Source organism: Acinonyx jubatus, chromosome D2 (genome assembly GCF_027475565.1).
Source record: "Acinonyx jubatus isolate Ajub_Pintada_27869175 chromosome D2, VMU_Ajub_asm_v1.0, whole genome shotgun sequence".
Taxonomy (NCBI): domain Eukaryota; kingdom Metazoa; phylum Chordata; class Mammalia; order Carnivora; family Felidae; genus Acinonyx; species Acinonyx jubatus.
This window is the reverse complement of record NC_069393.1, coordinates 81,288,917-81,316,028: the sequence shown is the minus strand read 5'-3', so window position 1 is coordinate 81,316,028 and position 27,112 is coordinate 81,288,917. Positions and strand designations below refer to the sequence as shown.

Genomic DNA, 27,112 nt, shown 5'->3' with positions numbered 1-27,112 from the left:
CTTGCACGTGATGTGGATATCTTGCAGCTGAAGCCGGCAGAGAAGTCATCCCCCTCCAGCTGGACAAGATCTGCTCACTCGGATCCGCTCTGCTCATTTAAGGGGCTCAGCCCTCACCCACCAGAAATCAGGCAGCGGGAAATGAGTGCCCAGGCGGTTAATCCCCAACCCCAGACTCAACCAACTCTTGCCAGAGATGCCCGGAAGTGAAATGTTTGGATACTGCATGAAAGAAAGATCGTGATGCCAACAGACGTTGTGGGGTATCTTGAGAGGACTTGGCTCAAAGCAGAAAGTCTCTACAGAGCCCTTCAAACACACCCGAAGTGATTTTCGGTCAGAAGCAAAGGGGCAAATCGTCCCATTGTCTGGTTCCTCACAGGCTTGCACTTCTCGCCCCGGGTCCCGGACAGACCCCTGAGGCAGGGCCAGGGCCCAGGAGGCTGTCCCCCCGGACTGCTCATGTGATGAGGCCATCGGGCCATCCCCTTGAGACTTGGCAACCGCAGGGGGAAAATACTGGACATTTCTTGGACCAGCTTTGCTATTACTCATGTGAAAAGAATGGCATGCCAGCCGCTCTGACGGGCTAAGAACCAGCTCTCAGGGCCTCTGGCCTGGGCAGGAGCACATGGTGGGGCAGCCACGGCTGCTGGCAGAACCGCGGTCAGTGCCACTGGGGCCGGGGGCCGGGGTCACAGCACTCGCTCCACTAACTCAAGCGTCCCCAGCGGACGGGAAGGACGGAGAGCTCAGTGGGGTCTGGGGTTCTGGAAGAAGAGGCCTTGGTGGTATTTGTGGGTGGGAAAACAAGAGTAGGGTGGGTGGGAAGATGGGAGCCAGGGAGAGAGCTGGGGGGAGGGCAGGCCCCAACCGCAGCCGCTCTGTGTGATGCTGCTGCCCAGCCCCCTTGGCCTGAGTCCAGTCTCCTCTGTACGCTGTAGTCAGGAGCAGACTCACAGGGACCACACGGACTCCGAGACAGATTTCGTCCTGTGCTGCTCGTAGCTCAGTCATCAAGGCCTAAGTAGCAGCAGGGCCTCTAACGAACACACACCCGGCAGGATCCACACAGAAGGGAAGTGGGACCCACACAGTTCCAGCAGGAAAGGCCTTCCCGGTCCCCTGTGGGGACCTCAGGGCCTCAGGGCCACCCACGATGACTGTCCCAGGCCCGCACACCACACACGGTCTCCAGAGCAAGGCTGAGCTGGGCACTGCTGGCTTTTCAGGGGAATCTCAGGGGCAGATGGACAGAAAGACAGGGACACCCAGGCCCCAGGTAAAGGACACAGGGCAGGACCCGTGGATTTTGTTCCTCACTGAAGCCTCAGCATCTGGTAGGTCTCCCATTAGTATCTGTTGAATGAATGAATGAATGAACAAACGAACAAATGAAAGGGCTGCGTAAATGACCACGCCCGCAGCTCCCAAGGTCCCAGCATCAGCCGACAGAAATTTGACATCAGCTCTCTTATTTGGTTCAGGTCATGATCTCGCAGTTCACGAGTTTGAGCCCCGCATCGCGCTCTGTGCTGACAGCACGGAGCCTGGAGCCTGCTTCGGATTCTGGGTCTCCCTCTCTCTCTGCCTTCCCCTGCCTGCTCGCTCTCTCTCTCTCACTCTCTCAAAAATAAACATTAATTTTTGTTTTTTTAAAGCAACCCTTTGAGGGGCACCGGGGTGGCTCAGTCCGTTGAGCGACCGACCGACTCTTGATTTCGGCTCAGGTCATGATCTCACGGTTCATGACTTCCAGCCCCGCCCAGGACTCCGTGCTGACCCCGTGGAGCCTGCTGGGATTCTCTCTCTCTGCCCCTTCCCCTGCTCGTGCTCGCTCTCTTGCTTTCTCAAAACAAATAAACTTAAAAAAAGCAACCCTTTGAACTGGCCGAAGTCGCTAACACCAGGTGGCGGACTAGTCTGGCAGCTGCCCGCCTGGACAGAAGGGACAAGTCTCTCTTGGTCCAGGCACTCGGGTGGCAGTTCTGTGCGTCTGCAGGCTTGGTGGCTCTGGGGGGGGGCGGGGAGGGGGGGTTAAAATGATACTAGGTCACAGAAAAGGGGTAAGGGATGCTCCTCCTGTCTGCCCGGTCCAGCCACCAACCCGGACAGAAGGGAGGGGCCCCGCCCGTGTGCAGTGCGGGGGTTCACGCAACCTTCCCCGGAGGCTGCACCCCAGCCTCGGCCCCAGCCAGTTCTGAGGCTTCTCCGCCCGCCAAGACGCCAGGCCGCTAAAGGAAGCATAATCTCCCCAAAACTTGTACAAATCACTGCTATAGAGAAAAGACAACAACGGAATCCATCACAAAGCAGAATAACCTGAATCGATGCCTTTGATCTCCGCACAGCCCTGACCGTCCATTCAGGGGATGCATTTCAACATGACAAATAAAAAATCATTCGCTAAACAAAACCATGCTACACACGGCACATGCACCTGCAACGGCCTTCTAAAATACACCTGGAAGCCAGTTTCCAGGCGGGAACCACACCCAAGGGGAACAGGCCGGCGTGACCTAGGCCAAGGGGACAAGAGATAGGTGCAGAGCAGTGAGGTCTCGCCTTCCGGTCCCGCTCAGGGTCGGGATGCACCTCCAGCCAAACAGACAGGTGAGGTGCTTTCGCCTCCTGGAAGCAGGCAAGGGGCCTCCACGTCCTGAGACCCTGCCACACGGACGGTGCAGACACGGCAGGACGAAGGGGTCAGCCCACCAAGGCGGCCAGAACAGGAAAAGAGGCTCATCTGGGTCAGGACAATGGTTCCCGGGGCAGAGGCTGTGACCCTGGGCCAGTCCCAGGCTCCACATTACAGCTGGCCACCCGCTCAGACTCCACGAGGGTGGTCAAATTGTTCGCCAAACCTCAGAGAAACCATCTAAAGTGAAAAGGTACGAGTGGCTTTGGTTTTTGGTAAACTGGAAGACTTGTGCAGAAAACATATTTTTGGTCACCTAAAAACGTACGAGGATGGTTATTAAGAAATACCTAGAGGGGCGCCTGGGTGGCTCAGTTGGTTAAGCTCAGGTCACAATCTCATGGTTTGTGAGTTCGAGCCACACGTCAGGCTCTGTGCTGACAGCTTGGAGCCTGGAGCCTGCTTCAGATTCTGTGTCTCCCTCTCTCTCTGCCTCTCCCCACCTTGCACTCTGTCTCTGTCTCTCTCAAAAGCAAACATTAAAATAGGGGCACCTGGGTGACTCAGTCAGTTGAGCGTCTGACTTCTGCTCAGGTCACGATCTCGCAGTTCGTGGGTTCAAGCCCCGCGTCGGGCTCTGTGCTGACAGCTCGGAGCCTGGAGCTGCTTCTGATTCTGTGTTTCCCTCTCTCTCTGCCCCTCCCCCCATTGAACTCTGTCACTCTAAAAAATAAATAAAACATTAAAAAAGAAAGAAAAAACTGAAAGTGATTAAATGCTTTTTCTTTTTTTATTCGATGATAATAAATTTAAGAGGTTGCTTTCCAGTGTGCAATGAATTCAGTTTCCTGAGCACAAACGTACAGCTGAATTGCCAAGTCCTGTGTCAGTCCCGGGAACTGCTCTGCACAGAAAGGTTGCCAGGATCCGGCTTGACTGTACAATGAAGGGAGAAAACGGATATTTAATGCAATGGGGGCTAGGCCATCATCTAGGACCACCGTGACTTTCGAGGATGTTTTACCAGCCAGAGAACCCTCAGTAAAACTTCCTTCCCCCAGAATGGAAGACAGAACTGTGATTCCCACTTGGTCCAGGTCACTGGAGTTTGGAGGAAGGCTCGTGCTTGTCGAGAAATCGGCAAAGAGGCTCGACCAGGGTCAGAAACTCCTCCAGTCGCTCCTGCTGTAACTGCATGACTTTCCCCCCACTCTGCCAGGATGCTTGGCAGACTGGAGCCACCCGGTCATAAGTCAGCCGTCCCCTGGATATGGTGTGCATCAGGGACCACGGCTCCTTCTGCCTGTCCCCCAGAGGAGCAAAGTCCACCCCTTTGATAACACATTGTTTCATATGGATTTTCTCCACTGGAAACGGAAATTTAAATGTGGTGCTCCAAGTTCCGAGATCCGTAAGGCAAGAGTTGTGGGTGCCTGAGAGGGAGCAGGTGACTCCCAGTTTGGACGTGTCAGAGGCCAATGATAACCGGCCACATTGAGCTTCAGAAGCCCATTCTTACCCCACATCCTGGGAGAGCTGGCTCTCCCAATGACACAGCCATAATTTAATGACCGATTCCACGTTACTGTATTGGGAATACTGCCCGATACCCACGAATGTTCTCTGTAACCGAAGTTTTCATAAGACGACAATAGAACAGATAGCACAGTGAAGCACTGACGTTGTCACGGCCACTCTGAAGATGAAACTCCCACTGGACAGACCTTTTCTAGTAGAGTCAGCCACCTGTATTCAAGAGGTCCATTTGGCTCTGCTAAGGCACCTCAAACGCAGCCCGCAATCTGAGGCCGTCATCATCTCTTAGATCCATGTCTGGCCCGGATGTATGTCTTCTCCTCAGTCGAAAACTGTGGGGCTTTGGTCAGACAGGATTTTCTGGAAACCGTAAACACCAAACCAAGCCCAAAAAACCTGTGTGCCCACATGCAGTTTTCCACGAATGAACCCATCTATATTCTTCTTCGGAATCTCAAAGGCGGCCATGATCCGAATCTCAAAGGCGGCCATGATCCGAATCTCAAAGGCGGCCATGATCCGAATCTCAAAGGCGGCCATGATCTCAAACGGGTTCAGAACTGTTGATCCATCAAGTGGACCCACACTCCTCAATGGCTTTCAAAAGCTTGGAGAAAATCTCAGATGCTCCAGGCCTCTTGAGTCTCTTCCCGTCCATCCCTGGGCTCCAGCTCCACCCACACACCCTCCCCAGACAGAACAGGCTACTTCTCACTGCTGGGCAAGCACATGGAAGGCCGTCCATCTGGAATGTTCTAGACGTGTTGGCTGCCAGGAATACATCCTTGGAAACCAAGCCTGTTCTATCCGGTGAAGCCCCTCTAGGACTCCCTCTGCAGCCAGCGTTACGTTTAACACACCCTGGAAGTGATGCATTCTGCCTCCCACAGACGCGGAGCACCCACAGGGCAGGTGCCATGACTTTTTTTGCTAACTCCAGTACAAAAACAGAGCACGTACGCTGTGGGTACCCAATAAACGTTTAACATTCCTGTCTCTTCTCAATGACCTTACAGACTTGTAAACACTGCACGCATTTGATGAAAACCAAGAAATATCCTTTGAAAGAATATCGTTGGCTAGCTCAGAGCGGGCCTAGCTTGGCACGGTGTGGTACCAAATTATTAAATTTCTGGCTTTTGCATTCTTATATTACATTGGGCCAAAATCAGGCTTTTGCTCAAAGGAATCTAAACGGGTGGACGGATAACATCTCCAAGAGATGACTGAACTTTAGCTGATGCTTGCCACATTAGCAAAAAGTAATTTATTGAATTACTGATGCACTTAATAAAGTACTGCCACAAGCTTGGGGAGACAGAATGCTGAGTCAGCCTGGCTTCAAAATTAAGGACGGGGCTGGGCTACTGTTTCAAAGTATCTTTACATCCGGTACTTAACCATTCGGCTGTTTATGAAACCAAGGCTCCTCCGGGAGCCAGAAAAACCATATCCTGAAAAAAACGAACAAACAAACAAAAAAGCGTTAATGATAAGAAATTGATTTGACTGGTAACCATGCAGGTTTTGAGATGATTTGAAATGACAGCAGCAAAGGCCAGTTTCATTAACGGGTGTCATAGTTCAGCCAAGATCGCATAGGGGCTTATTCGCACCTAGTTCAGAAGCTGGAATATTTCTCCCTCTTTGGAAGATCATTTACATGCTTTCTACTCATTAAAGCAAGTAGCGCCCGAAGGCAGCATTTTGTTACCCAAATACAGTTCCCGGAGATCCGTGCACGTAATACAGAGACACAAGTTTTCTGGCTTTTTGTTCGTTCACTCTGGTTTTCTCCTGTAACCGTGGGGGACGACAGGTCCTGCATCAGAGACTCCCAGGGCCTGGCTCTGAATATTAGCTCCATATGCTGACGCCACCAGCCATGCCACCCCTTTGCCCTCTGAAACTGTCCCAGGCCACACGTCTTGGCCACACGTGTCCAGGATCCCCGGCTCCCACCCGGGGTTTAAAGGGAAAGCGGCGGCGGCCTCAGATGACAAATCCTGGAAGAAAAAACACGTTAGTGTCTGAGAGTCTGTGTGTGTGTCTCTCTCTGTGTCTCTGGCTCTGACTCCGTTTCTCTCTCTCCTCTCTTACTTTCTCTTCTGTATGTACCACAGTGGAGAAGTATGCTGAGGACAGGAAACGTCTGGAAAGAAACACGAACATCTGTAGGAACAGATGCTTGGCTTAGCTTAATTCACTAGCACTCATTTCTGGAATCTAGAAAATCAGCAGAGCATTCCGAAGGGAAGATCTATTTGTCTCCATGGCGGGACACGGGGTCCCCAGAGGCCCATCCCCTCTCACCTCAAAAGAGCCCTGCCTTTCACTGCAAGTGGGTTTTGTAACACATTTGCTCTTCTCCTCCTCTGTCTCCTTAAACCCTTCACCCCAAGCCCCCCCCCAGGAAGCGAGTCAGCCCTAGAACTCAAACGTGAGAGCCCACACTGAAGACACAGCCCTTCTCACCGAGGGATTTCCACCTGTGCTGGATTTCAAACAACAAAATAAAAGCTTTATCCCATGACGAGAACCCAGACGAGCACACTGCTAGGGGAGGTAGGCATAGGCCTCGGGGCCGTGACATCAGATCGGACAAGTGGGTGTCCACCTTTGAAGCCGGCCTTTTGAACTAGAGAAGAAAGGAAGACCAGAGCGCCCGCGGTTTAATGAGGAACCTGCCGGGGCAGGACCTTCCACTCGCCCGGGCTCTGCCCCAGCGGGGGCACCCCCACCCCCCCGCCCCCAGGGCACTCAAGTGTGTTGGCGAGGGAGTCCGGGCCAGGTCTGCTGAGAGCCAATGGAACAGACTCACGAAAGTCCTACTACACAGACATAGCCTGAAAACTGCAAAGTCCTTTTGGAATAGGAAACAAAATAAAAAGGCTGCGTTCAAGGGTCACTTTGAATAATACATTGTAATCAAGTAGTTATGTGATGGGACATTCTGAAATGTTGGTTGAGGAGAAGAATGGAACTCATTTGCACCCCCCCCCCCCCCCCGGTACAAAAATCGGTCACTAACGTTCAGCTAGAAACGTCCAAATAGATTTACAGGCACTGATAACTGGAAATTATGTCCGCGTTTATAGAATGGGAATTAAGTGACTTGCCCTGAGGACAAAGCGAATGTGGCAGGAGAGAAATCCGAGCCCAGATTATGCCAATCCTTGGACTGAAGGCCAGCCACCCCCTTGACTCCCGGGCACAGGAAAAGGCCACTGACCGGTTTGGCAGGCACTACACTGGGCTCCCTACACGTGACCTCAGTCCAGCCGCACGCCAACCCCGTCTGGGAAGTGTCACTGTCCTCATTAGAGAGACCAGAAAACACTGGGAAAGGGTCAGTCACTTGTCCAAAGCTTCCGTGCCATGAGTCTCAGTCTGACCCCGCCTCTCTGCTCCACAGTCTGTGCTCCGAGCTCGGTGCTGAAAAAGTAAAACCCTCGCTGGGAGTGCCCTCTACAAGCAGCCTCTTCCGCTGCCCCTGCCTGGCTCCCACTCAGGACTATCATTTGCTTCCTCCAATGTCTACACTTCACTTACAGGAGCTGGATGTCCTGTGAGCCCCAGGCATCGCACAGGCGTCCCCCCATCCCCAGAGAGGACCACGCAGCCACACGCATGTCTCGGGAACACGGCTGCACCCTGGACACTCGTTCCGCCATGAGCCCACCTACTGGGTCAAATTCCGTGTTGCCGGCACCCCAGCCTGGGGCCCGCACAAGTTTTCCTACCCATTCTCATTCTTCACCCAAGAAACACTGACATCAAAACACCTGCCCAAAACACTTGAGATTTTTAGCGCATAATCAAGGGTCTTTTTTTTTCCCCCTTCCTCACCTCCTGATGGAGTTTTTATTTGCTTCCGGGTGTAAGAAGACTTTTTCACCCTTTTGGTTTTCTCACATAAGATGCACGAATGGGCTATATTAATTGGAAAGTCTTGATTTGTATTGGGAAGATATTTTTAAGATAGACAGCCTTTAAAAGTACTTATTTGGTTCCTATTTCGATAGGAATCGATATAAAAGTTGTTTTTCTGAAACACGGCGTTGAAATTTTTCTATTTCGTAAGCGTGATCAGCCCTTTTGAAGTATTTATGTAGTTGAAAGCAAGGCATTATACCCACATTTCTGGCTCGGAGCCGGGTGCTGTTCAAGTTCAAAGAGGCTGTGAACCACATCAAAACTCCCTGAGTACAACACCTGGATGGGGCAGACTTTGACTAATGACATTTGGGGAACAGCAGCGAGACCAAGAGAAGAAATGAAAGCTGGCTTAGTAAGCCCTGAACTAGGAATCTCCGTGCCCGTGTCCGGCAGAAGCCTCCCACGCTGTGCACCTGTGTTTGCTGGAGAAGTTAGTAAAATTCAGTGAGACCCCATCACCTCGGATGTGGCTGGTCCAAAACCCCAAGCAGCTGGAGTATTACCCAGCACCCTGCTCCGGGGGCAAAACTCCAGATGACAAAGTAACGAGAGGGCTAACCCTCCAAGATACATCTGTGGCGTGTCTGGGGTCCGTATTCGAAACAAAAGCGCGCCCACTGTGCCCACGGGCCACATCCTACTTTATGCAGACCCGGTACCCAGAGCGGAGACAGGCGTGGCTGAAGGGACGAGCCGAGAACCGGAGGCAGCCGGGGGCCCTGGATCCGATCCGATCGCGCACATTTGGCGGTGCTGCCTCCACCGGCTGGGGACAGGGTGAGACCGGTCGGGGCACTGGCGCTAGGAGGGGCTCAGAGACGGCCTGGTGCCACACTTCCCTCTGCGGAGGTAAGAAATGCTAAGTCCTGAGCGTGTCGGGGGCAGTCCACAGCTCCACGGTTTACATGTTCTAGTCCACAAGCCGTTCCAGTTCTAGATCCGGGATCTAGACCCTGGACGCACACACCCGGCTCTAGCCCACAGTGCGTCCTGGTGCGGGTTTGGCTCACTCGTGCGTTGTCCCGCCCACAGACTGGCTTAATTCAGTCCACGAGCACAGGTCAACGCGCAAGAACCACCTCTCTGCCTCACAGACCACTCTTAGCCCCGCAGCGTCAATGGAGCGCGTTGAAGAACGGGCTTGTTCTTGGAGCACAGGGAAGCGGCGACGTCACGAGAGTAAAATACTTCATCACACAACGTTCACATCATCCGCCGAATTATCACCAAAAAATGAAGTTACCTAGCATGTCACACCTTACCGATCTGACCCAGCGCTTCGGATGGCGAGCGAGATGTATCTGTTAATACGAGTTGTGACTCGGTTAATTCACTCCTTCAGACGTCGCTGGTTCTTTTACCGCACGCAGGGCACAACTTCAGGTGTTGTAGCCCGGCCCAGTTTACTGGGTGCCAGTCATCTGCCTTGCACTTTCCACATATCATCTGCCACCCTCAAAACCGCTCCCATTCTACGGAGGAGAACACCGAGGTGTCAATTTTGAAGAGCTCAGCCGAGGTCACAGCTGAGCCAGGATTTATGTAAATCCATACCTGAACTCAAAGCCCAAACTCTCAGAGACACATCCTCTACCCTAGAAGCACTGACCACCTGGTAGACGAGATAAACTATTTGGACAGGCCCACTGGAAATCAAAATAGGGTCTGATAAGTGCTCCAGAACAGGTAGAGTTAACCTTCTGTGGAACTGAAAGAAAGAGAGATTTTTCTTAGGTAGAGGGGTCAGGAAGGCTGTGGGGAGCCCTGAGGCATTTGAAGTGGGTTGTGAGGTATGAGTAGGAGTCCCTCAAGATGGAGACAGAGGAGAAGGAGATTCAGAGCAGGCGTGGAGCAAGGGTCTACCTCCGAGGCTCTGGAAAGCGTGGCAGTGCCCTCAGGGAGTAGCGAGCCATGGGTTCACTAGGACGCACCTGCCAAAGAAGAACTGGAAATGCTCGTGAAGCTCACAGTTTCCTCCTTAGTGATAATCAAATATTAAGAAGGCCAGTCTTGATCCCAATGGATACATCCGTTCCTGTTTCGACAGCAGGCGCTCTGAGGGTGGAACTCCAGTGCAGGGACGAGGAGAGCTGCCTCGGTGTCCCCTCACTGCTCCCAAGCCTGCCTCCTCAGGGGTCATCTGGAGTCTCTGCGGTCCAGCCCCGTCCACAGCAGGTGCGTTCGGCATCACCAGAAGAACTGGCGATGTGACCAGTCCAATCTACCCTAGCAGGATGTTGTGGCCACCTACCAGCCCCGCTGATGCCCACCGAGAAGACACGAATTCACCTGCTTCAGAAGATGGGCTCCTAAAACGTTTCACTTCCTCATGGGTTCATGTGCCCGATGACAGTTATGACCAGCCCACTGTCAGGTGCTTGGCTGGATGCTGAGGGTACGACATCGTCCGCAGGGAAACTACAATCCAGCCTGTCTTTCCATGGCGGTGGGCGGGCTGGTGCCATCAGACGGGTAAGGAAAACAGGGGGACAGTGTTGGGCTGGTGGGGGCGGAGGATCAGAGGTCTGACTTGGGGAACCTCGAGCTGGGGCACTGATATTCCAGGAGAAATGTCACGGGGGCAGCCGGGCAGGAGAACTGGGAGGGGCGGTCTGGACTAGAAACCGCCCTCTGACCTGCAAGGAGGGAGTCTGATAAAAGGGGGCAGCCTGGGCTGCGACGACCTCAGTGGACACAGAGCCAAGCGGACCCACGGAGGCGCAGTGTGAAGGAGGCCTAGGCTTTGACCAACTGAAATTTGTATTTCGGCTTCGTTACTAACCACCCGGCAAATGCCGTCGATTCCTCAGGCATCCGCCCCTCCGACGCGCCTTCCCCCGCGGCTGTGGCGGCCACTCTCGGGATGGGTGGTTTGCACACGCTTTTGAGAAGTGGCCTCTGTGCACAGCATGGGGACCAGGCCACGCTGCTTCCGGCTCACTCCGGGCCTCCCAGGGGCCCCAGGGACTGTAATTCCGTCATCCACTTCCCACACTGACTCAGCTCCGGGGGGAGGGGGAGTGGGGGGGGGGCGATGCCATAGATTTTGATATGTTTTCAATCTAAAACCTTCCCTCTGGTAGGGACAAAACCAGCTCCTGGCTCACGTCAACACAAGGGGAGTCTAGGGTTGTTGTTGTTGTTTTCCTTGCGGGGGCGGGGGGTATCACTCACCCCAGCGATGGAAGACCTCTGTGCCTGGGGTCACAGTCAGAGGCACAGCCAAGTCTGAGAACAGCCGGGTGGCCTACAGGCTCTTGACTGAGAACACAGACCCATCTCTTGGGCCTGGTCCACATCACCAGCTGGCCTTTTCCTCCCTGAGGGCCTAGAGCTTGTGCTCAGGGAGCACACACCCTGACGCTATTTGCACACAAAGCTCTGCCCCATCTCAGCGAGGCGGAGGGAGAGCGCAGTCAGGAGCCAGCGGTAGCCACCCACGCCACCAGCACCCCTCCCCCACCTCCCCATCGAGGCCCTCCTTGGGCATATTGCACCGGTTTGGGAGAGACGCCCTCCCCTCCCTGCCCCTTCCACTCACACTTTGGATGGGCGTGGGTCTTTATTTCACAGGGACAGAATTTCACCCATCATGGAGACACAAAGACCTCCAGGCACTCTGGGTCAAGGGGCACCCGGGGTCAAGAGCGGACTGAACAGGGAGGCCGTGATTTCTAAACCAAGCCACCAGCAGCATTCAACTCAACAGCCTTCCACGGGAAAACACAAGCACAGGGCCACGTTCTCCTTTCCTTGAGTTTCCTGCGTTGAAACTCGGCTAGAGTGGTCCTGATTCAAGACAAATTAATATAATTGGGCAAGCATAACGTTAACCTTTCTGGAAAGGCTGGCCACGCCAGGAAGGAATTTAGGCCAGGTCCAGCACGGTCTGGCAGGGCTTGGCTCTGCGTCTCTCCCCGTGGGTCTGCCAGCCGTCCCCAGTCGGGGCCCCGAGCCCGCAGGCGTGGCACCGCGCTGACCTCTGGTCCAGGCGCTCTGACAGGTCACCGCACCGCCACTGCGGATCCTGGCAGTCCTGCCTGGGCCCGCCCGGCCTGCCCGCCGCCGGGGGTGTCCCCGCGGCACCTCTGGGAGCCCTCCGGCCCTCCACGCTCCCCTCCCTGCCAAGGCGAGGGCGCGGGACCCTCGGGGCGGCACCCGAACGGCGGCCCGCGCCCCTCCCAGAGTTGGCGCAACTCCGAGTCACTTTCTCACAAGGCTCCCGTCTCCAAGCCTGCATCGTGTGGCCCTCCACACACCCCGTGGGACCCCCTCTCGGTCTCGCCCGCTTTCACCTACGTCCCTGTCGCCGACCCACGGCACTGTCGCCACCCGCAGACACGCGCTCCGGGTGCGGGTTTCCCGAGAGGGAGCGCGGGAGCCGCCGAGGTGGTGGCCAAGTTGGGCGGGGGGGAGGGGAGGGGTCCGAGGCGCCGAGGCCGGGGTCGCGCCGTCCCCAGCCGCCGGCACCCGGCGCGCCGCGGGGCCGCTGGGGACCCTGCTCCGAGACCCGGCGCCCGGGCGCGGCCCCTCCCTCCCGCCGCGGCGGCCCAGGCGGCGTCCCCGGCCTGTTCCGACCGCCCCGGTCGCGCGGTCCCCGGAGGGGCGCACGGCCCCCGCCCGCACCCCGCGCGCGCGCGCGCGCTCACCTCGGGGGGGCCGGTCCGGTCGCGCCGATCGCGCCGCCGCGGCGGCTCCGCATCTCCCGGGCGCCCGCCCGCCGCCCTCCGGGGCGCCCCTCGGTCCCCGCCGGCGCCAAGGAGGGTCGTGGGGACGCGCGGAGGCCGCGGGGTCCGGGCGCCGCCGGCGCAGCCTCCAGCCGCCCGCAACCGAGCAGGAAATTTGCCGGGTCCCGCCGCCTCCTCCGCTCGCGCTCGGGCTCGGGCTCGGGCTCCGGCTCCGCGGCGGGGGCGGGGGCCGGCGCAGCGAGGAGCGGGGGCGACGCCTGCCGTCCGGCGCGGGGAGCGCACCACGGGCGCCAGCCCCACCTGGAGGCGCCCCGCCGCGCTCGCTGGACGTCCGTCTTCCCAGGCTGGCGCCCCTTCCGGGGAGAGACCCTGGCCGGGGTGGGGGTGGGGGGCCACTGCCCGGAGCCGCGCCCACCGACGGGGACAGGTGTGACGGGCGCTCTTCTGCGCGGGAAAGGCCCTTCCTACCCCGCCTTGGCCCTGGGCACCGGGAAGTGACCTGGCTGGGGACACGCTTTGGGTCACGCAGGGGGTACAGGGGAGCGCGCGGCTGGTACCGCTTCTGGTTCCGAGAAGTACAGAGAGAGCCCGGAAAATCTCCCGAGCCGGTGTCCTCCTCGCTGAAGAGGGGATGGGGTCACCACTTGGTTGGTGAGGGGCTTGGTGGTCCAGGAGGCAGAGCCCGGCAAAGGGAAACCCACCTACACGGAGGAAGAGCCGCTGCCAGGAAGGGTCGGGACCTGCTGCTCTCGGGGACTGCTCTCCAGGCGACCTGCTGTGCGCTATGTAGGGAGGTGTCAGAGTCACGGGCGTTCCAATCCGGAGGGCAGAAAGGATACAGGTAACATCATTGCGGTTCCGAAGCTTGGTCCAAGACCTGGCCTTCCTGAGGGAGATTGCATCCCTGCCGTGGGGACCTCACTGCTCCGGGTTTGTGAATGCGGGAACCAACTGGAGAAGGTGGCGGTGAGGTCACAGAACCCGACCTTGCATCCTAGCCCCCAGGCGACGCCTGGGGCAGTAGGGGCTGTTGCCCACAGAGCTGTCACCCCAAAGACTGAGGAGGGATGGGGCACCTGCTGGCTGAGACCAGTTGACCTGCCCAGAGTAAAGCTTCCCTTGCACAGGAGGTAAAGAGGGTGCGACAGTGGAGATCTTGAACTCCGCTTCCCCTTCCTGTCCTGCCCCCACTGTGCCTGGGGGATCTGGTCCCACTCCAGGGCTCCCTCCACCATCCGTATGCAGAAGACTCAAATAAAGGAGAGCTTCTCCACAAAGCTCTGCCCCTTCTCCCACCATCTCAGGTCAGTCTTGCTCTGACTCAGCCTCTCCACGAGCATCCCCGTCTCTACCTCTCCCCCCACCTCGGATTCACCTCTGCCTGACATCTCGGCTGCTCTGGGCCCTCACCCCTGCGCCCCTTCCCTGTTGGAGCCCAGCTCTTCCCCACCCCGGCTGTTCCCCTCTGCCCCCAGAAAATCGCCCGGCACTCCCGTCCTCTGCTACTCTCTCTGAGATCTACCCATTGGTCTGATGTCCGTCATTCTGGTCAGCCACTAGCCCCCCACCCCGCCCCGATCGCATCGGGGCTTTGAGCCCCCAAGACGGTCTGTGCCATGCGGGACTCCAGCACCTCTCTATCTCCGTCTCAGGCTCCTCACACAGCCCCGATAGCCAGGAGGTGTCAATGAAAACATGTGGGCTGGCAGCTCAGAGGAGGAGGGGCCCAGCAGGCAGCACCAGGCAGACATGTGTTTAGGAGCCCAGCTGGACAGGCGGCTCCCCTCCCCCTGCCCCGCCCCCCCTCCAGCGTCCCTGCGGGGAGCAGCCCAGGTGGGTGGGCCCAGGTAGGCCAGTGACATCACCCAGGTCTCAGTGTGCCTGCTGCGGTGGCCTACAGAGCCAGCCTGCTGTACATGAAGGCCACCGTTTCAAAGCCCGGGGGAGCACGGTTTTGCTTGTTAACGCTGCGGGGCCGTGGAGACAGAGACCGTGGTGCAAGAAGAGAGGAACAAGTCGCCTTTGTCAGACATCTGCTGTTGGAAAGTCAACAGCCCTGGTAACATGATGAGGGGCAGATGGCTCCTGTCTCCTGGTAACATCCTCTCTGTTGGATTCTTCCAGGAACGAAGCAGCATCCTTCACTTCTTCTAGAGTCTGAAGACATCCGTCATCGTCACGCTGAAGCATGTTGGCAGAGGTATTGAAGCCAGGGTTGTGCTGGTTCCCGTACGGAAGCCCCTTGATCCTTCTTACCCCTCCCCGTTCGGCGTCTCTTCCTGCTCAAGCTTCTCACACCTGAGGCCGCTCCCCTCTTCTCACCCTAGGCTTCAAGGGTCTACCCTCCCTCTTGCCATCCTGACCACTTAGCCATCTTCCTCTTTCAGACCCATCAGCACTTCCTGTTTAATCCCACCTAGGGAGCTCTGCTCCCCCCCCAACCCTGCAGCTCCCTTCCTGTAACGCTCAGGAGGCTGGAGGGAGTTTTCCTGAGACCGTTACTCTTAACCCTCGCTGTGTCTTGTCTTCCGTTTATTTGAGGGCTGAGACTTTGGGCTCGAGTTCAGGGTAACACAGATTACGCTCATTGACCTTAAAGGCCCCAGTAGATGTCAGCTAAAATTAAAACACTCGGGCCAGAAATGCTCTCTAGGAGGATAAACAAAAAAAAAAAAAAAAAGGCAGAATTGGTATGGAGGAAGCACATCACAGTTTGCTTTTAAACACTGTACAGAGACATTAGCATAAAATGACAGGACTTTGGGAGATAAAATCAGAACGTCTTGGTGACTGATTGGCCACAGGGCAGGACAAGCAAGGAACACTGACTTTAGGACCAGTGCCCACAAGGAGGAAAACACAGGATGGCTCTTCTGATCTCTAGAACGTGCCAGAACGAATAACTCCAAGGGGTACAGAACTTTCTATGCTTACATTACCCAGTTATCCTTCCCGCTCTTTCTCCAAGTTATGCCCAAGTATTAACAGTTATTAACCAGTGAAATCGAGAGAATGGGATTTTTGCAAGATTTCTCCAGTCTCCCAGGAAAACAAGCAGTTGTCTCCTCCTTCAGGGGGGTCTCGGAGCATTTTAATTCTTTTTTTTTTTTCTTGCATTACTTTTCGTTGATGAATAATATAGGTGAATTATACAAATCTTAATGAATTTTATGAATAAAGACAAATACGCAAAAAAGTGTCCCAATCGCATTTCCATCACCCTGGAAAGTCCCCACATGTCCCTTCCCAGAAAATTCCCGAATCCCACCAAAGCAGCCCCTGCTCTGGTACTTTTTACCATGGGTCGTTTTTTGTGTTTTCTTTTTTTAGTTTTAGAAAGAGCTAGAGAGCACGAGCACACATGAGTGGGAGAAGGCATAGGAAGAGAGAGAAAGAGAGAGAATCTTAAGCACACTCCACACTGAGTGTGGAGCCTGACACAAGGCTTGATCCTACCACCCTTGGATCATGACCTGAGCCAAAGTCAAGAGTCAGACACTCAACTGACTGAGCCCCCCAGGCGCCCCCCCCGCCCAGGGGCCCCAATATCAATGGAATGATACAATGAACTTTTTCCCTTATGGTTTCTTTCACAGAGCTACATTTGGGGGGGGGGGCATTCATGCTTTACTACCTATATCCGTACTTTAGGAAATGCATCTTCTTCCTCCAGCTGCTTCTAAGATCGTCTCCTTGTTTTTTGAGAAATGTGATTAAAATAGTATCCCCCCTCCTTCCACAAACTCAGAAGTGTATGATCAGTCACTCCCCACAATCCCAGGGCAGCTCTTTCTGCCCATGGGTCCTGTCCCGGTGCTGTAACAGAATCACCTTTTTGCACCAAAAAAAAAAAAAAAAAAAAAAAAGAAAAAAAAATAAAATAAATAAATAAAATAAAATAAAACGACACATCTGAGTGTAGTTTTCTTTGTGTCTATCATACTTAGGATGAGCTGGGCTTCTTGGTTTATAGGTTTATAGTTTGCATGAAATTTGGACATTTTCAGCCATTATTTTTTTTTTTTAATATTTTCTACTTTCTCCCATTTCTGGGACTCCAACTATATGTACATGATATCTCCCAATATTATCCTATGGGTCACTGAAGGTTTCCAAACCTTTAAGTCCTTCTTTGTCTCTGTGATTCAGTCTGGGTAGGGTCCTATAGCTGAATATTTAAGTTTGCCAATCTTTCCTTCTGCAGTGCTTAATCCTCTGTTCAGTCCATTCAGTGTTTCCTTTCAGATATTGTATTTTTAGGTCACAGAATTTTTATTTGGTTCGTTTTTATTTCTCTGCCAGGGTTCCCCGCGTTTTTTCATCTTTTCCTTTAAATTCTCGGATGTACATCTAATGGCACCTCTGAGCTCTTTGCTAATTTTAAGATCTGTGTCATCTTTGCATCTATTGATGCTTTTTGTCCTGATTATTTTCCTGTCCCTTTGCACGTCTAATTTTTTACATATTTATTTATTTATTTTTGAGAGGGGGGAAGGGGAGGAGAGAGAGGGAGAGAGAGGATTCGAAGCGGGCTCTGCGCTGACCGCAGAGAGCCTGATGTGGGGCTCAAATTCACGAACCAGGACATCATGACCCAAGCCGAAGTTGGACGCTTAGCCGACTGAGCCGCCCAGGCGCCTTTGCACGTCTAATTTTTTAATTGTCTGCATTCTTGGGAGTCTAGATTCGTTTTCACGTTATCAGCTTAAGCTGATAGAAGCCCTTTCTCCAGAGCTCCGGTAGCCCCAGTCATAAGCATGGTTTTTCTGAGCCTGGAACTGAACGCCTAACGCATCTGACGAGGTCTTTCCACCCTAGCTGGTCAGAACTCCTGGGATCCCCTCCACTCTCACAGCCCCCAGGGAGGCTTTAGGAAGCAAGGTTTTCATCCTGATGATGCACAGCTCACACGAGAGGGAAGAGTTTAGGGCTCTCGTGCAGAAACCCATCGCTTCTTTTCTGCACAACTTTTCTGCTTCGGTACCCTCCTCATATGCTCCAGCCCTCCAGGCCACAGACTGGGAGCTGTGTCCTCTGCTCAGAAAGAACGCTGCTCTCTGAGTGACTTTGCTTCTCCAGGCTGCCGTTCAGAGGTCGTCCCTGCCAGCACGCAGGGTTAATGGGACCATCTCCCACGCCCCCATCCTCTCCAGGTTCATGGCCGTCCATTGACCCAAAAACACCCTTTACCACACACTTTTTTTTTTTTCCTGTTTCATGCCTGTAGATGGCAGGAGGCTAAATGTGGTTTCTGTTACTCTGTCATGGTTGTAACTGGATTTGCCACCTTTATTTCAACTGTTTACTGCATTGGTCTCTAGCTGTCTCCATGGATCCCTTCCCCAGAGGCCGAGTCCCCATGAGTGTTGCATCTTCAGCACTCAGCGAGCACCTTAAATGGCACCGAGTGAAAGATTTTTGAAGAAACGTTAAATGCACGACACACACATAGGTAGCAATTCGAGTTCTATGCTATATGCTGTTCAGAATCGCGGTTAGAATGTGTAGTCAAGTTATGTGGTTCTGTTACTTAAATGGCAGCTGACATCATACCTAAAACAATAAGGAATGTGCACACACAGCTCAAAATACAAAATGTTTTTAAAAATGAAACTGAAAAACCTAAGTCTCGCTGACTTCCTTATTCCCCTGACAGCCGGTTCGTCTCTCCTGAGACAAAGTCGGTAGCCAGTTTCTTCCCTATCCTTCCAGAGGAACCTTGGACATTTACAAAAAGATACACATAGAGATTTTCTACAGCCTGAATTGTTGTACTCTGTGGATGCGCTTCATACAAATATTCATTGTAGCCACTTGAAGCCTATGGGTGGATACACCCACATTTATTCAACTGCGCTTCTGTCCTAAGCCACTTAGGTTGTTCCCAACTGTTTTCTTTTCTTTTCTTTTCTTTTTTTTTTATGGTTTATTTTTTTATTTGGTCGGAGAAGAGGGAGAGGGGCAGAGAGAAGGGGAGAGAAGAAAATCTCAAGCAGGCTCTGCACTGTTAGCCCAGAGCCCGACGCGGGGCTGGAACCTATGAACTATGACATCGTGTCCTGATCCAAACCAAGTCACGAGTCGGACGCTTAACCAGCTGAGCCCCCAGGTGCCCCCCACCTGTTTTCTAAGACAAATATGCCGCGAGGAGCATCCCTGTCCATATGTCATTTTTCACAGAGGAGAGTACATATAAATAGAGAATGCGGGTGGTTTCTTTTACAATACGTTGTGTATGCGGGGTTCTTTTGGAAACAAGTTCACGGATGTACGTACCAGGACAGGTTTTTGTTCCATTCAAATCCATTAATTACTTTCCTTCTTTTTTTTTAATGTGTATTTATTTATTTTGAGAGAGAGAGAGAGAGCATGAGAAGGGGAGGACAGGGAGAGAGGACCGAGAGAGTCCCAAGCAGGCTCCACAATCAGTACAGAGCCCAACGCGGGGCTCAATCTCATGGGCCAGGAGATCCTGACCTGAGCTGAACTCAAGAGTCAGACCAGACACTCCAATCACTTTACTTCTTGTGTGATTAAGAAAATTTGATTTAAGCCCTTAATAAACTGTTGTCCAAAAATTATGGTTGGTACCACTGGGAAGCCAAATAATAAAACAATCCGGCACAGAACTTCTGTGATCTGCTTCAAGTGATCTCGTAATGCGTGGAATATCTTTTTACACCTCGCTTAAAAATCAAGTATCTCAGAAATGTTTACACTTTAGCAAAAGTGTGTTTTTCCTTCAACTTCTTTTAGCAGAAGGGACTGATTTAATTTCCTTGTTTGTCAGCATGAAATTTGTGCGTGTAATCTACAGAACATTATCACGTATGGAATAGTTTATTATCCACCCGGCTTTTGCCTCGTATGTATTTTCACTTTGCTCTAGGGATGGAGGGAAAAGTTGGTGATAGGACATAACGCAGCACTGAGATACTCGGGAAACACTCTTGGCACATAGGATTTAGGTAGCTATTTCTGATAGTTATTAAGGCAGGATAAAAAATATTAAATGTTTGACTCCTTGAGGCATTGCAATGTCAAGAAAGGCTTTTATGTATTAAAAACTTGCCTCTTTCGTGGAAGATTAGGATCACATCAAGGTAGTCTTTCTCCTGAAATGTCCCGAAGTACATATAAACTACATGCATTTCATAAGAAAAGCATGGATGTACATGAATTAATTCAAAGAGTAAAATGAACGCTATTATACACTGTAGAGGTCTGTGTGACATAAGGTGACTTTGTGATTTTTTTTTCAAAAAACCACACACATAGTGACCTGCGTAATAAATGGAAAAAGGAGTCAGCAGCTTCAAATTGTAGTGAAAAAGAAAAAAAAGTTAAGAGCTTGCCCCGCTGCATTATGGCAACACAGGGAGCACGGTCTTCTTCACATCGTTCAGACCGGCATTTCCCGGAGTAAGATCCCATTAGCAGCGATATATGTCAAGGAGGTGAGAGACGACTGTGGATGGCAGATAGTGCAAGAATGGCCATTTTAAACATTTCATATGCAAATTGCATGTTTATTTTCACATACTAGGAAAATATTATTGGTACATCATTTGACATTTTGTTACAACTAAGCTAAAGTAAATGGTGTCATAGCCCATTAATTTAGACACAATTACTTTAGACCAAAAATACTCAGGGATTCGAGATGGTAGTGTTAAGAGTCATAACAGTGCAGCCGAAATGACCCACTCAAAGCCACCTGCTGGCTGCTCTTGTGACCCTCGCCCCGGAGTTTGCTCTCGCTCTGGCCCCCGCCTGTAGGGGCCTCATGCCCCAGACCGTGTTCTGTGTGCAGTGGCCTCTGTGCCCCGGGCCCTGACATCTCCCTCCCCCGGCCCCTCGCCCAGTGTTGGTCTGCCCTAGCCTGTGCTAGATGTAGCCCCTTTCCTGGAGGAGCTCCAGGCTTCCTTGTTCCCCGGACAAGGAACAGGACAGGTGACACCGTGTCCCTCTCACACCCTGGGAGACTCCCAGACATCGTTGTGGAAGGTTCTGGACTTGCAGCAAGGTCGTAACTTCCGCCTCCCCAAACTCAAAATGAGTCCAAAGCAATTCCAGTAACTCCTCCCCCAAACACTAGGCCTGTGGGTGCCTGACCACATTCGAGCTACTAAAAATGCCAACAAATTTGTCGGCAGAGGCACGAGGGGGGTGTCGTCGCTGTGTTTTGAGGTTTGTTTGTTTTTTATTGTTCTCTTTTGTTCTGCTTTGTTTTGTTTTGTTTTGCAGTAACTTGAAGCTGACATGATGAACGTTCTGGAAAAGGAGGAGAGTCTGTGGACTCAGGAGCAGAACCTCAAGAAACACAGCCAGCAGATGGAAACAGCAAGATGAGGAGACCGCGTTTGAGGCTCTGGGTCAGGTGATGCGTGAGGCTGCCGTTGCTCCAGATTTACACAAGCTTAAGCCAACCGGTCAGAGCTTTCCCTGTTCATTCTTTCCCTCCCGGGTGCATTTGGAGCAAAGAAAGATCGAAAGTCGTCCCAGACAAACACCGAAGCTTGGAGAAGATACAACCAAGTAGCCCAGAGGAGGTGAGCAGGGTGTCAGGGAGAAACACTCGAAATCCGTTAGAACAAACCAACGGTTGGACAGGACGCCCACTTTCAGCATAAGCAGCGGGGGGAAAATGCCAAGGGAACTTTGCAAACATTCAGCAAAAGGAAAGAAAAACAGCGAACCCTCTTCAGGCTGGGAGAACACTCGGTCCCGTGAACAGAAGCAGTTTCCTCTGCAAGAACTTATAGTAAGAAGAATTTGATAAAACAAAGGAGTAATAGAGAAATAGTAAAACACCAGAGACGAGATGAAAAGGAAATTTCAGAGCAAAGAAAACAAATTAGAACTCCAAACCACACAATTTCAGATTTACATATTTCCTATTTTTATACAAATTAGAAAAAGGCTTGGCTGAAAGACAAGTTCTCATTATGGAGGGAAGTAACAGTGTATTCAGAGAAAAAAGATCAGATGCGAAAGCAATCAGAGAGAAATGGTGGGTCAGAGATAACCCAACTCAAGAATGACTGGTGTGCCTGAGGGAAGATTTCAGCAAAGGGAGCTCACAATTCACAGATATGATACAGAAAAATTTCCCTGCGATGAACTGAATGGGAAGACTGGAAAGACAACCCATGAAGAAAAAGAAAGAGAAAAAGAATTATACAGAACAATCTATGCAAAAATGTATCCAGGTTACCAGGTGACTAGATTTCACCAATGAAGACTTTTGTTGCTATGCTGTTGGGACAAGTAAGTCCCAATCAGAAGCAAAAAACAAACCTCGGACTTTTCCACAACAGCCTTCAGGGTCAAAAGACGACAGACCCATATGTACAAAAGTCTGAAAGGAAGACAATGTGGCCGCCATGTTGCCATTCAAGAACAAAGCCTCCTTTGATCATGATGGAGAGTAATAGCGACCAGATTGGCCCTCCAGGCTTAAAAAATCAATAGAACAGAAAATGGTATACGAAGGAATGATCTCTGCACACCAGACATCTGGCAGTATAAGACTGTGATTCCGGAGAGAAAAACAAATGAAGGGAGACTGACCACAGCCCCAGGTAAATTCCAAGGAAGAAGAGGAAGCCGTAAAGAGCCCAAAGAGAGGGAGATCAGAAACTGGGAAGCCAAAAGCAACTGGAATTTGTGGTATACTCCTGGTGTACAGAGGAAACTGCAGACAGATTCCTCAAATCTGTGGTTGAGTACTGATCCACACTTGTGAGAGGAAGCTGCCTGGGGCCAGCAAGAGACCCGCAGAAAAGCAGTGTGACCGACAGTTCCCAGAGCTTATACAGGGCTGGGAAGAAAGACCTTGTAACAGAGAATCCAGAAAGAAACCCACACAAATGTGGTCATCTGATTTTCAACAGGAATGACAAGGCAGTTCATTAGGAAATAGGCTTTTCATGAAATCGGTTGAACAGTTGCATATCCACATGAGTAAGGATGAGCTGCAGACCTTACCTCATACTCTATACGGAAAGCAATGCAAGATATGCGATAACCATAAACATAAAAACTAAAATTATAAAACTTCTAAAAGAAAACATAGGAGAAAAAGAACCTTTACAATCTCAGGTTAGACAAAGATTTCTTACATATCCCATTTGAATCACAATTCATAAAATAAAAAGATTGGTACACATGACTTCACCAAAATTTTTTAAAAAATTCTCTTTGAAAAACACTGTTAAGAAATTGAAAAGACAAGCCAGACACTGGAAGAAAATAGTAGCAAAGCATGTATCTAATGAAGGATTTACATGCAGAAAACACAATAGAAAGAACTCACAGAGTTCAACAGGAAGAAGACAAACCATGGTAAGAAAATGCGCAAACGATTGAAATGGATATTTCACCAGAGAAGGTATACAGAAGGTGAGTGAGCACATAAAAAGATGCTCCATAATAATGATGTTAGCGAAATGCAACTCGAAACCATCGTGAGACACTACTAAGCACTCATTACAATGCCAGATTTTAAGGGACTGATAATAGCAAGTGTTGGAGAGGATATGGAGCCACTGGAACCCCACACTCAGAGCTCGTGGGAATGCACGTTAGCACAGCCCCTCCGGAAAACATCCCGTCAGCTTCTTCTAAAGTTAAATATATTTACCATATGTCCCAGCAGTTTCTCTCCCATGAATCTATGCAAGAGAAAGGAAAGAAAATATCCGCACAAAGACTTGTACCCAAATGCTCCTAGTAGCTTTGTTCATAGTAGTCAATAACTTGAATCTACCCAAGAGTCCAATGGCTGAATGGATTAACAAATTTGGGGGCATTCAGATGAATCTCAAAGCAAACCATATACAAAAGATTACATACTATATATATCATTTCTATGAAGTTCTAGGAAAGGTAAAACTATAGTGATCACAGAGAGGTAGATCACAGAATTGTTATATAACAATTACTTGTATTACCGATAACAACGTCCAGAATTTAAAAACGTAATAGCCAGCCTTTCCCAGCACTATAGGAAAGAGAGCTTTCCCATACGTTGTTGTCCAAATGTCCAAAACAGAACATTGTTAAATGAATGATGGGAGGGGCGTCTGACTCTTGATATTGGTTTACGTCATGGTCTCACGGTCGTGAGATCGAGTCCTGTGTCGGGGTCTGTGCTGAGTGTGGAGTCTGCTTGGGATTCTGTCTCCCTCTCTCTCTTCACCTCCCCTGCTTTCATGCCCTCTCTCTCTCTCTTTCAAAACAGATAAATAAACCTAAAAAATAAATGATGGTAAATCCATAAAATGGAATAGCGTCAAGTGACATGAAATGCTACAAAGGTTTATATAAATGGCTTATAAATTGACACAGAAAATATCAATAAAATGCAAAGAGTAAACATCGCAAGACTACATTCTTTTATCAAAATTATAGAAAAGCAAAAGTAAATAACAAAAAATAGAAACTATACTATCATATCATTATTTTACAAACTTGCTCCTCATTAAGGAAGAAACAAAAATTGCAGTTTCAAAATGTTACATGTCAGTTTGCAAAAGACTCTACCTAAAACCTATGGGATCTGGCCAAAGTCCTACATTGAAAGGAAAACTCAGTATTAAATACTTTCATTATTAATCCAGTAACAAAATAATTAAGGAAATGAAACATTTATTTTTAAAAAAATTAGGAAGAGGAAAGCAAAGCAAGTCTAAGGACAGAAATCTGATAATGGCAAAAAACGACACTTAATACAGAAAAAATAAACCCAGAAGAGTGGAATCTATGTAGAAAGGAGCAGAGAAAATGGAAATTGTGAGTTTGGGGTGACGTCCTGAGTTCTCATTGTCCCCCTCCCCTTGGGAACTGTGATATAACCATGTACCCTTACAAAGTGCATCCCTTTTCCATTTTTAAGAAAACTTGAGCTGGTTTGAATATGCAGAAGGCCTCGTTACTTGGGAGTTGAGATATCGAATCCAGGACAAATAAGACAAATATTTGACGGACTGTACAGACATTTTTAACTTCAGGAAGCAAAACATTTTCAAAGATGTTAAAAAAAACAAAAACCCTACGAATATGTGAAATGCAAACGCTGAAATGAATGTACGTATGTGTTCGTGTACATCTATGTGCCATGTGGAGTTGACACAGGTTAATGCCCTTACTGTACAATCAATCATATACAAAATAGCATCTCTACATACCATAAATGAACCAACACTGCCAATGGAAAATGTGTGAAAACGAAAACACCAATGAATGATCAACATACTAACATAAGTTAATCATCACTGCTGCTTCTTGTAAAATAACACCAATGACCTATTTCTCCTCTCCCAGCTTGTAAAAGGTTAAAAGGATCAGTACTAGTATGTGGTGATGAGGTTGGGGGAAAATGAAGTCCCCGCACAAAGTGCACGATGTTTAAACTGGCCCAGACTTTCTGCTGATCTGCACCTATTTGTTGACTCAACAGCTCTGTGGGTAAGAATTCATCAGGAAGAAACACCTGGAAAGGCTAACAAAATTCAACGCGTAAGGGATCTCATCACATCGTGGGTACAGCAGTGAAAATGCAATAAAAGTGTCCCCCAAAAAGACACATGTAAGTAAATTATGGTTACCTGATACAAGGATAAACCTGATTGATGAGGAGTCCCATGAAAAATTGCTGAGATTTGTACTAGCACATTTTAGAGTTCAACAGAGAGTAGAACTTGGTTTTAATATGAATGCATGTATAGACACGAAGATGTGAGATAAAAGTCTCTGCCCAAGGCTGACCAGAATTACTTCTCCTAGGGTGAATTTTTAATCGTAATTACTTTTGTCTTTATTTCCATTACTTCTATTCGATACAGTTTTTGTAATGAGCATATCTCATGTGCATATCCCGATATGAAATGATGTTCAGAAAACGGGCTAAAAGGAAATTCTGCCCCACCCCTTAACATTCTGAAGTTGTAATTTTAAAATTCTGAAATTCTGTCCCATCCCTTAAAAATGTAGTCAAAATAAATAGACTTAATTGGGGGGAAAAACAGTTTTCCCGATACTATGCAATGCTGTGAAGCTCAAGTAAACGGTGCCATTCACTGTGTGAAAGAGGGGGTGGTCAGATCACTGCAAATTTTTCTAATGAGCAGCTGGGCAGCAAAAAGCAACAGCTTCAGTAAAAGTTCACGTGCTCTGATTCACTTCCAGAAATCTAAGCCAGGAGATACTCAGAGATATAGACAAGATTTATGTAGAAGGATGTTCATGCACGGTATACACACACACACACACACACACACACACACACACACACACACACACATATATATGGCCAATATATATATATTGGCCATCGTGAATTAAAAACTGAAACAGCATACGTGTCCATGATAGTGGAGTATTTGTTTTTGTGTCTCCAATAATTCACTTAACCAATATTGGCTGAGTCTGCTCTTTGACAGACCCTGGGGTCTAGTGTTGAGCAAAACAATTACGTCCCGAGTCCTGAAGCCCCCACAGCCCAGTTCCTCTCAGGAGAAAGACAGACGACAGACTCATTCCACCACAAACAAGTTTGGTGCTATTCAGAATAGCACTGGACACGAATGTGCGTACGCAATATTACTTTGTAATAAGAGAGCACAATAAAAAAAAGAGGAAGACAGACACGTTGTGGACATCTTTTTATTATCTCGAGAAGTGATCTGCTTGCAGTGTGGGGGAGTTTCTCTGAGAGACAGAAAGGAGCATTGGTAAACCATTAGTTGCTTAACAGAGAGGATGGATAGGTGGCAGAAAGCCCTAATGCCAGAATGTTCAGAACCATTTCCATCAGAGCACGAAAGACAAATAAAGATGTACTTTCTCAAGTTATAATTTAAATAACGTGCAAATATAGTCTAGTTTGGAAGAGGAAATTTCAAACGTGCACCTCTCTAGCAAAGTCAAAAACTAAGGAGCTTGTAAACTTTTCTCTTTTCGTTCCGTAGAGCCTTTAGCAAAGACTTAATCTTCTTAGGGTTCTTTTTGAACTGTAGTTAGGGTCAAGTCCTTAACCAGTAAAGCAAGTCTATGTTGTTGGCTGCTAGAATCAGCAACATTTTTGAAGGACAGATCCACATTTTTTTAGGGATTCTAGTCCTGTCCTGACATGGTAGGCTGAACTTGCTTCGAGGGCGCATGGCAAAGAGTTATAAATTAATTGTGTGATCCAGGAAGTCCTTAGGAAGACCATGCCTAGCCCTTGTTTCCACTGGTTGGCTGTAACCATAGCAACCCCTTACTCCAGACCAAAGTTCAGGTGCTGTAAATCTTTATGGCCATGTTC

General features: G+C 50.1%; 1 protein-coding gene across 2 annotated transcripts in view; it reads right to left on the bottom strand.

Moving 5' to 3' along the window:
* Nucleotides 1-13,712, bottom strand: part of PTPRE (protein tyrosine phosphatase receptor type E) — a 158,760-nt gene extending 145,048 nt beyond the window's left edge. The window contains exon 1 of one of the 2 annotated variants that reach the window (XM_027063400.2): nt 13,503-13,712. The gene's annotated coding sequence lies outside the window, so the exon portion shown is untranslated. Of the gene's footprint in view, nt 1-12,762; nt 13,019-13,502 lie in introns of those variants that run through there. The other variant, XM_027063399.2, reaches the window with a different exon arrangement.
* Nucleotides 13,713-27,112: the final 13,400 nt, after the last annotated feature.